Source organism: Heloderma suspectum, chromosome 3 (genome assembly GCF_057233095.1).
Source record: "Heloderma suspectum isolate Gila_16-S chromosome 3, 16-S_ref, whole genome shotgun sequence".
NCBI lineage: Eukaryota > Metazoa > Chordata > Lepidosauria > Squamata > Helodermatidae > Heloderma > Heloderma suspectum.
In genome coordinates this window covers 125,214,335-125,223,580 of record NC_139460.1, presented here as the reverse complement: position 1 = coordinate 125,223,580, position 9,246 = coordinate 125,214,335, and the positions used below count along the sequence as shown (strand labels likewise).

The 9,246-nt window shown below is 45.4% G+C and overlaps 1 protein-coding gene across 1 annotated transcript in view; it reads left to right on the top strand.

Annotated features, from left to right (window-relative positions):
- Positions 1 to 33: 33 nt before the first annotated feature.
- TBC1D8 (TBC1 domain family member 8) overlaps positions 34 to 9,246 on the top strand; it is an 81,889-nt gene continuing 72,676 nt past the window's right edge. Inside the window, exon 1 of the mRNA XM_084844440.1 lies at positions 34 to 214. The gene's annotated coding sequence lies outside the window, so the exon portion shown is untranslated. The remainder of the gene's footprint in view (positions 215 to 9,246) is intronic.

Below are 9,246 nucleotides of genomic sequence, written 5' to 3'. Positions count from 1 at the left end.
CCTACGGCCGTATGGTTTTGTTTTTCTCCCCAGCACTGTCGCGAAACCTGAGGAACAGCGGGAAAGTGGCCGCAAGGAGGGAGGGAGAGAAAGCGAGGAGTCCCTAGGGTGAGAATTGGTCTTCGTGGCTTCTTCGCGGAAGGATTGGTTCTTCCCTTCACCGATCGTTCGAGGCGGGGACGGGATTGGCTGCTTGAAATCCTAACCTCAAAAGGTAGAAAGGGATTGGCTGTTTCTTCCTCTAGGTGGCGCGGGTTGCCCGAACTACTGAAAGATTGTTGCTATGTCGCCGGAGATTTGTAGTTTCTGTGACCGGCGGGAGTTCAGGTTGGTAGAAGGTAATTCAACCAATCCTACCCTAATGTTCAGAGTTGAGAATTTAGAGCATTTTTACACGTGCAGCTCGATCCGAAATCTGGGTTCAGGCGCTCCAGCTCTTCATAGGGCTGTATCATAAGGGCTCGATCGTGTGTATGTTTACTCGGGAGTAAGTCCCACTGTGTACAATGGGGCTTACTTTGGGATTGCAGCCTCAAGTCTGTAACTAATCCTAAATATTTAATTTCTAATATACAAGGCTGCGGTAACGATTTTCAAGTCTGAACATGCCACCTACACATTCGATTTTCTATTTACCATAAACTGCATTAAACCACACGCAAACAAATAGTGCAAGGCCAGTTCAAATCCCCATAGGGAGGCTAACTCCAGAATTAAACATTGTTATTTTGTATATGATGGAAAATGCATACATTTGCATATCAACTTCATGCTTTTATGCTACATCCACTTGCTTAGATATGTCATAGTTTAAAGATCATATTATTAGCGGTGTAAATTACCAGATCAAACCTAGTTGTGTTTACTCCAAAGTAATTCCTTTTGAGTTCTATAGGATTTAAGATTTAATAACAGTGCAATCCTATTTGAAAGATCCATGTTCTGAAGGAGGTTAGGTGGAGAGCCCTTCCCACAGTGGCCGCTCCCACTTTTTGAGGGCTGTTTGGAAGAAATATCAATGGTCTCCCTCCCTCAGTGAGCCTACCTTCGCACTGTCATTGTCACCAGCTGCTATTGCTCCTCCTCTTTTTTCGTCATTGCTACCACTAGCTTGCTTGACTGGCAAGCAACCAGTTGAGCAAGTAGGCAGTGGCATTTACTGCTTCTCACCACCACCGCTGTCTGGGCCAGAACAAGGGGCAGATGAACATGCAGGTTGCAAGGATGAAGACACTTAGAACTCACAAGGAGGAACTCTGGTGATGGAAAACTATGGAGAAAGGGCACTTTGCACAACACAGGAGAGCGCCCCACAATCATCACCCAGACTTTGCAAAACAACAACAACACCCGCCTAATCCAAACCCCTCTTCACCACACAAGTGGGTGTTCATCCACTCTGCTAACACCTTTCTGTTTAGAATGTCTACAGCTTGGCCACTTGAGTGGGATCTTCCATCCTAGGGCCAAGCTGTGAGACGTGCACCATCACCATCCTGGACATTTTCTCAGGTGTGTGTATGCTACAGCTACATTCTCTGTTTCACCTCACAATCCAATGCATAATTTTGGTGCAAGGTGCACATGTGTGCCTGAGATATGCAGAAAAGCCACATGAATTCAGCTTCCTAAAAATCTGTTTACATTCTTTTAAAGCAAGTTCCTAGACCCTACAGTTGCAAGGCTAAGCTTGAAATTGTGTAGCCAATACTTGAAGAAATCCCAGAAGAGATGTTGCTGAATAAGATTTCCTTGCCTCCCCCTTAATAGCAAAAGCGAAATGAATTATGGAAAATAGTGAACTAAAAATAATTATGCAAAATAAATTAAATAGCGCAAATTGGATTTACACTACTGCATACCATACGTAACTAAGTTTTTCTTGCGGCATAATTCTCTTTATTTTTTAAAGGCTGTAGTCCCATGCACACTTACTTGGGAATAAGTCTCATTTAACTCAGCAGGTTTTGCATGCATAAGATAAGACAAAAAGAGATCCTTCCCAAAATAAATGGGACATTATGGTGAAGTACTAATTAAATGAGTCCTTCTTTAGGCATCTTTGCTGATTGTCTCTGGTATTTGCTCTTGGCTACTTGGTGACTCATTCAGAATGTTGCACAACCCCATGTAGGGACATGTTGACAGAGTGAAGTGAAGGTAGCACTGGCAACAATCTTACTGACTAAATAACATCTGATAATAGTTAACATTTAGATAGTGCTTTTCAAAGAGTTCAAAGTGCTTCACATACATTATCTCAGTCAGTTACAGGTGATCCCTCCAAAAGGTGGGGGTCCACTCTGCCATCCTGTGCCGAATTTCCTCAGTGGAGAGTCAGAAAAGATGACTAGATCTAAGGCTGTGTTTCTACCAGCGATTTACTCCAACCTGGCTGCGCAATGAGGTCTCTATGTTTCCATTACATCGTGGCCATTCAGCACCAGCCCCGCATTTTATCACAGAAAAACCGTGTTAAGGAAATATCCAAGGCAGGTTAGGTTGAACAGTCAGAAATTTATTAGAGCACCACACAGCTGTGGGAGCCAGCCAAGAGCTGAGTCTGATCAAAAAGAAAAACAGGGCATCTTTATACATACTGAAACTTGGAGAACAAAGAAAACACACTACGCATGCTCAGAAACCATTTAGTACTCAGTAACAGTCTTATCAGTACAGCTACATTATTATCTCTTACTTCTAAGGTCCTAAGCTACTCCTTAAAGAGAATTTGCTGCCTATAACGAGCAGCTTACAATTACCTTCTCATTGTCAAACACACATATGGTTTTCCAATCCCATCAGGCACCTGGGTTGGTTGCTTGAACCAAACTACTCAAGAGGCCTAGTCAGGCCTACTTTCACAACTGCTTCTTCTGAGACTGGTTATATTCTGGTAAACTTTTCCAGCTTACTTCGGTTCCATTACTGGCCTGTTTCCACAACTACACTGGGTTCAGTATCATAGTCCTGCCCATCAGGCATGTAGCCCAGCCTTTGTGGGTGTGTTGCTCATGACCTCAGTGACCCAACCATTTCCCTCCCTGTTTTCCAGAAGTTTCATTGCTGTTTTGGAGCAGGATGCCAAGGGACCAACTTTTAAAACGTCATTGAAAATAAGCACTACTAGTGCGTATAAGCCTGTTATCGTGGGCAACTAAGTACTTCCATTACAGCCTGAAAATCAGGTTTATCTGCTTCCCCAGATCTACATGTGGGGAGGATCCATGGCTAATATTCCTTTGTGTTGTTTGGACCAGGGAAACGATGCCGCAAGCATCATAGGCTAGTTTTCATATTACATGCTTAGTCGCTATCTCATTATCACACTATTGCTCAGGTCTTCGATCAGTATGCACACCCTCTGTCAGTTTCTTCCTATGACTCTGTCACGAAATAGCACTAATGCATTTGCACTGTCACACAAGAGCACATTTTCCGGAACAAGCCCCCTTGACCTCAGCAGGAGTCAGCAGGCACCCCTGGAGCGATGTGCTATTGCGCGATAGCACAAATGCGTGTTAGTGCTATTTCGCGATTGAGTGATAGAGTGACAGAGTCCCAGTAACATACTGACGTGGAGGGTATGCATATTGATGGAAGACTTGCGCAATAGTGTGATAATGAGATAGCGACTTAGCATGTGCCTGCTAATGTGTTAGGGGTGTCTCCTAATGCAGTAGCCTGCTATTTAGAGGGACAGGGGGAAAAAATGGGCAGAATCAGGCATACGTCCAGGAAGTCTACTCAGAAGTAACTCCTATTGTGGTCAATTAGGTTTGTTCCTGAGATTGCCATTAAGGGGAGTGGAGCCTGGAGGGGCGGGGAGCCTTTCTGATTGGCAGGGGCTGCTGAACCAGTCTGATGACGTTCACCTCCAATCCCCCCATCCGGAAGTCTGTTTCTGTAAGCGAAGGGAGAGTGGGAGGGGGGACTCAGCAAGAGGAGGAGGTGAGAACACGGATGAGGTAATCAGACCCAACCCAGACTCCACCCAGCCATCAAGAAAATAATTTGATTAGAGCTCAGTGGAAACAGCACAGAGCCCCAGGCTACAGTGATGATAAGCTGGGACTTTAAGCACTGTGGAAAATGGAAAAGGAGCAGTTGCGATTGGGGAAACATCTCAACAAAGTTGCAAGCCAGGTGACGCCAATAGCATGGAAACAGCCTTCCCCAACCTGTCTAAGACAGCCTTCCCCAACCTGATGCACCCTAACTGTGGTAGATTACAACTCCAATCATCCCTAGCCAGCAGGCTGATTATATGTTGGCTGGGCATGCTGGGAGTTGTCATCCAACAAATTTGAGGGGCACCAGAATGACCTACAGTGTACCTCTGTTTCATGTGCTTTAAAGACCCCTGCCACCAAGCAATACCATTCACGCTTGAAACAAGATCAAACACAATCCACAGATCAGCCTAACACAATCCAGATTATAACTGTGCCACCATCTGACAGCAGCAAACCAAATAATTAACGTGCAGAGAAGTTACCATACCCTCGAAAATGTGAGCCAAGCCAGGGACGGCAGGTCAAGCCGCACATAATATGCATTATATATCAACTTAAGCATGAAGATATTTTAGAAAGCATTTACCCTTTTTCAGAGATGGAGAATACTACACCAAAGTCTGAGATATGATCTCTCTCTCTCTCTCTCTCTCTCTCTCTCTCTCTCTCACACACACACACACTCACACACACTTCTTTAAATACCATATGCTACGGTCAAACAGGGCAACTCTGTTGGTCTTATTCCCGTCTCGTTATATGCTTTCAGGGTCATTTGGCTGGCCACTGTTCCAAGCAGAGTGGTGGACTAGATGGAAACCAATAGCTTGCCCAAGGTCACAGACTGAATACAAGGCAGAAGAGGATTCTGAGCCCTCAAATACCAAACCATTCCTTTGACACCCACATTTGCTTCTGCAACACAGCACCCATTTCACAGAAGGCAAACCAGTTAATTACTCACCCAGATCACCTGTCATATCAGATTCCCTTCCATTAGTTCACTCCAATAAATTATCCCTCCAGTTCCCCTCAATCAATTCATTTTCAATGAATTCCCAAAGCACTGAATACCCCTCCCCCTTCAAAATAAAAATTTGCTTTCTAATTTTGCTTCCAGTCCTCTCTTCTCCCTGCTTCCAGCTTAAAGAAGTGGGACTCAGCAAAGAAAGGTGTGCACACGAAGGGTGGGTGCTCCTTTCTTACCAATACCAACCCACAACTCTCTTGCTTAGGATTGCCTCAACCACCACATTAGCACAGCGTAGGTACCCATTTGGCACTTTGAGCACCTCTATAGGGGCAGGCAGAAGCAGAGAAACCTGCAAACACTTTTTCTTCTTCTACGGTAGAATATCAGCACAAGTGCTGACTCCCACTCAGAGTGGGGCTTCAAAGCAATGTCTGTAAAAAGCTTAAAAAAATGTTCTTCAGTTTCAAGGTGTGTGTTTTTTCCCTTTTCAAAAATGGCGGGTGTTGATGAGCTGTGCAAACTGAATGATAAGCTGTAAGTAATCTCAGTAATTCTTACAATAACCATAAAAATTAGGTCGATCCCTGTATAACACATGGGAGCTAACAGTGAAAACACTTGAAAGGGAGGGTGTGATTTTATTCAAAATAAGACAAGCCAAACCCAAAGAATTTTGATTTATTGAGGACTGCTTTTGTAAAGCTGCAAGTCACATAGTGATTACGACTGTGGACAAGTAAGAAGCCATTAACGGCTTGGGGCCAGGTTATCTGCGGGAGGTTATCTGGAGGTGTGGGCTGAGGTGCCATCAATATGCGGATGACACCCAGCTCTACCACTCTTTCTCATCAAACCCAGGTGAGGCAGTGGCTGTTTGGAATCCGGGCCTGGGCCGGGTAATGGACTGGATGAGAGCCAACAAACTGAAACTCAATCCAGACAAGACGGAGGCACAGTTAGTGCGTAGGGATGGGGGAGAAATCCTCCATGGACCCCAGTGAGGCTGGATTCAAAAGAATCTGGCCTCCGGAGTCCATGGAGGATCGGAAGACTTACCTCCGCCTCCTGGAGGAATCCTCGCCAGCCAAATCCTCCCCACCGGCCAGCTCCGAAGTGCCAGCAATACGGCCGCCATTGCCGTATCGCTGGCTGGGCTGATTGACTGCAGACGCAAATGGCGTCCACTACGCCATTTGCGGCCGTAAAGGTCTTAGTTTAAGGTAAATACAGCCGTAAATGGCTGCATTTATCTTAAACTAAGACCTTTACAGGGGCCATGGTAGCTTAGTGGTTAAGACACTGAACTGCAGACCGGAAGGTCGGCAGGACAGCAGTTTGAGACCCGAGTGCCACGTGATGGAGTAAGCTCCCGTCTTCAGTCCCAGCTCCTGCCAACCTAGCAGTTCGAAAGCAAGAAATTGCAAGTAGATAAATAGGTACTGCTTCGGCGGGAAAGGTAACAGCGTTCCGTGCACCTCGGTGTTCAGCCATGCCGTCCACATGAACACGGAAGCGTCTTCAGACAGCGCTGGCTCTTCGGCTTAGAAATGGAGATGAGCACCACCCGCTAGAGTCGGATACGACTGGTTGGGGACACCTTTACCTTTTAAGACCTTTACGGCCGCAAATGTCGTAGCGGACGCCATTTGCGTCCCTGCTTTTTCACGTGATAGGCTACGCAAATATTTCTTTTCTGTTTGTTGTTTTCTTTGAATAAAGATGTGAACGCTCAGAATAAACTGAAGTTTTTTCGATGGTGGTGAGGGCAGCACAGTAACTTTACTTCTCTGCTTCCATTGTATCCTCAGCCATTCAGAAAGGGGTTATTACATCTTGACCTTTGGAATGCTCTGTTGGAACTTACAAAGGCCTGCTATGACAAGTTTGCTAGGCACTTTGAGGAGTAAGTTGCTCATATTCGCTAATTGATGCCATTATTGACCCAGTAGAGATGTCCAGAGTACTGCCTGTCCTGGTTTTATGTTATCAGTTTCAATTTATGTGGCCTGAGGATGTGGACAAAGTGTATGGAGACATTCATCCAACCACCTGCATTTCCAACTCTGGCCCTTTTTGGCTAGTTATATTAAGCCAAAGGGGATTGGTTAGGTGTGTCCAGGAGGCTATTAATACCTTGTTGGGAGAGGGAGTGGTTTCAGCTGCCTTGAAGGAAGTGGTTGTGAGATCACTTCCTAAGAATCCCTAACTGGACCCTGATAATTTTAACAACATTCACCCAACCACAAATATCCCCCTTTTGGGGCAAGGTGCTCAAGAGGGTGGTGGCCAGCTCCAAGCCCTGTTAGATGAAATGGATTATCTAGACCTGGGGTCTCCAACACTATGCTCGTGGGCACCTATGTGACCACTAATACCTCTCTTGGTGACCACTAGGCTCATTGTCCCTCCTGTGTTTTTATTTGTGTTAATTAAAAACCTTTTCTGGGAGGCTGGCATGCTGCAAAATAAATTGCTGCCCTCCAGTGCCATCTTTATTTGGGTCCAAAAGAGTGGTATATCATGCCAGTACATCTGGCAAGAATAGCCAACACGAACAATACAAAATGTTGGTGAGGTTTATATTTTTCCTATGTGGTGGGCATGTCCTGTTGTGTCACAGCTTTGGAACGTCATATTCTCAGAAATGGCAAATATCACACATCAAACAATACATGCTACATCAGCATTGGCCTGATTAACAATATGGGAAGGACAAAACATAAAAGTGACATCTAAGGCTTAATTGCATTGATGCTGATGGCAGCCCGAAGCATTATAGCTAAAAGTTGGAAAATTGCAGAACTTCTAACATTGAAATCTTGGTATATGGAACTGTGGCAAATAGCCATGGCAGAAAAATAGACGTACCAACTGAAACTAGCCAAAGGCTAGTTTCTGACTTTTAGGATGAAATCCTGTGGGATCTGCCATGGGTCCTCGTTGGCCTCTGAACTCATCTTATGAGTATCCACTGCAGAGCGGGAGGCGTTCATGCCTCCCACTCTGTGCTTTAGCTAGATGAGCATTTTCACCCATCTAGCAGAGGCTTCGGGGATGAGGGGGAAAGAAGCTGGGGACAGCTCATATCCCCACATTCCCGTTCTCCTCCCTGCCCACTGGCACACCCCCTTTTACCTCTGTACGAACTTGTGTTTGCGAGGTTGTAGCAGCAGCTGGCGCAGTTCTCTCCGCACTGGCTGCGACGGGGAGGAGGTGGGGAATGCTTTTTCCTGGCTCTGAGGTTGGAGCCTTGTGTCTGACCTCGGAGTCAGGAAACTGAACAATCATATGTCCTCCAGACAATGACTAGGGGGCATAGGATTGCCGTCGTATAAAATATGGCAAGATTTTATTTTATATATTAATCAGTCCACCAGTCCAAAAAGGTTGGGAATCCCTGATCTAGACACACTTCAGTCTGGTTTTAGGCTATCGTTTGGCATGGAGACTGCCTTATTTGTCCTGATAGATGATCCTTGTCAGGAGAGAGACAGGGGAAGTAGAACCCTGTTGATTCTCCTTGATCTCTCAGCAGCTTTTGATACCATCAACCATGGCTGCTTGTTAAACTAACTTTGCAGTTTGAGGTTGGGGACCACAATGTTAACAGAGGTTCCATTCATGCTGCAGGATCAGTTTTAGAAAGTAGCATTGAGGAATTTCTGCCCAACTTCTTGGCATTCCAGTGTTCCACTTATCCCCCATGCTCTTGAACATCTATATGAAGCCATTGAGTGAGGTCATCTGAGGATTTGGAGTCAGCACTACTTCTTTATATCATCTGAATCAGGTGAGGCTGTAACTTCACCATAACTGCTTTAGATTAGACTATTTTTTGATTTCTACAACTTTAGTATGTCAAATAAAAGATTGCAAGATTGATACATTGGTAGTGTCAGATCATGTCAGGAGCGCCCTAGCAGCCTCTTTCAGTCTACTCCAATAGCCAACTCAAGACACAGACAAAAGGATTCTTTTCAAGGCTTTAATCCTTTTACAACTTAATGACTCTTTCAGATGCTCATCACCAGCGACTAAGCAAGGAACAGCAGAGTAGCCTATGCTCCGGGTTAGGCAGTTGGTCCCCGTTTGAAGGAGAATCACTTGCAGACCCTGAACTTATGGGCTAGGGAATGTTCCTCCCTCTTTCCCTTGGGTCCACGGGATGCTACCGTTGCTTGTGCGCCAAACAGACGCTACACCTCATTTCTCCGCCCTCCATCACTCGTCGCTCTCTGCGTCGAGCGTCTAGCAAGC